The following is a 1420-nucleotide window of genomic DNA, read 5'->3' as shown; positions in this document are numbered from 1 at the left end:
CTCTTCAGGGCCGACTGTGCGTTTCCACTACACTGTATTCCCACACAAGAACCACTGACTGAAAAACATAGCACCCCCGACCACCAGGTGGTGGTAATGATCATCATTTGCAGTTCAGAAACGGCCAGCGGAAAAATGAAGAGAAGAACAACAGATGCTACCTGCCGTGCGTCCGAAATGCCACACTAAACAGTATATACCCAAAAAGTATACTTAAGTTCGGCACACCTTTGAGTAAATATCAGTAGTATGCATTAATTGGGACGTACTATTCAGAGCCACACAGCACTTCCTGTCGTTGGGAGTTGTTACCATGGTAACAACTCCTGTTACAGCAGCAGTAGCAGCTGTTACCATGGTAACAGCAGCAGTAGCAGCACCGCACCGCTCTTTCCCGTTTATCCTGGCCCAAACAAAATGACATTATATAATATCATTATATATGAATATTATAATATTAATATTATATAATAATATTATTATACTTAATATTATACTAATGACATATAAGTATCTGTGCAGCACTTAGCAACCAAACACCGCTGCATTGCATTGTGTGAAGTTTCTGCTCAGCTAGTGTCCATCAATCCACACTAATACATTTCTCCAGAATAAGTATGGATAGTACATACTATGGAGTACGTACTAATGTTTCGGACGCACTAGAAAATCTCACATACTCATTTTTGCATACTCATTAGGGTGGAAGGATGGAATTTCAGACACAGCCTTGCTTTTTTTTTCCTACTACAAGGCTGTTTTTTGGCCCTGTAAAGGTTCCTGAAGGCAACATTAAGGGGCTGTTCCTGGTGATGGAAACGCAGGCTAATGGCCCCGAAGAATCCACCCAGAACTCCTGCTGGTGGAAAAGAGACTTTGGTCTTCAGGTTGGGAGAGAAGCCCGGACGGCCTTTTTGATTGGCTGGTTGTTGCAGTCTGTTTGCTTTAACTAACAGGTAGAAAAACATGGTAACGGTTCATGTTACTGTTATTTAGCAGACACTTTTACCCAAAGAGAACAACAATTAATGGAGATGCCGGGGATTGAACCCGGGGCCTCATACATGCAAAGCATGCGCTCTACCACTGAGCTACATCCCCTTCAGCATGTTACCTGAGAGGAAAGTTGTGACGTGGCATATCCAGCCCTGTATCCAGTGGAAGTCGCCTCTTTATTTCTATCTCCAAAATCCCAACCTGAAGGATGAATGTCTGCCATGGAGGCAGGGCAGGATAATACATAAGAATTTAGGTTTAGATTTTTTATTTCACAGAACTTATTATTTTATTGCAGTGGATAAAGTACTTTGACATAAGTAGTTATAAACACAAACTGTCTGTGTGTCTGTGTTCTTGCAGTCTACTGTTTATTGAAAAAGTTGGTCTTGAGAAAATGGGTTTAATTTCTAGATAACTGTAG

At 41.5% G+C, this 1420-nt stretch overlaps 1 non-coding gene across 1 annotated transcript; it reads right to left on the bottom strand.

Moving 5' to 3' along the window:
• Window positions 1-1029: 1029 nt before the first annotated feature.
• On the bottom strand, window positions 1030-1101 carry trnaa-ugc (transfer RNA alanine (anticodon UGC)). The gene has a single exon. It is a non-coding gene; the product is annotated as a tRNA-Ala (tRNA).
• Between the last annotated feature and the right edge of the window lie 319 nt (window positions 1102-1420).

The sequence above is a fragment of the Cololabis saira genome, chromosome 2 (genome assembly GCF_033807715.1).
Source record: "Cololabis saira isolate AMF1-May2022 chromosome 2, fColSai1.1, whole genome shotgun sequence".
NCBI classification, from domain to species: Eukaryota; Metazoa; Chordata; class Actinopteri; order Beloniformes; family Belonidae; genus Cololabis; species Cololabis saira.
This window is presented reverse-complemented; position numbering and strand designations above follow the sequence as displayed.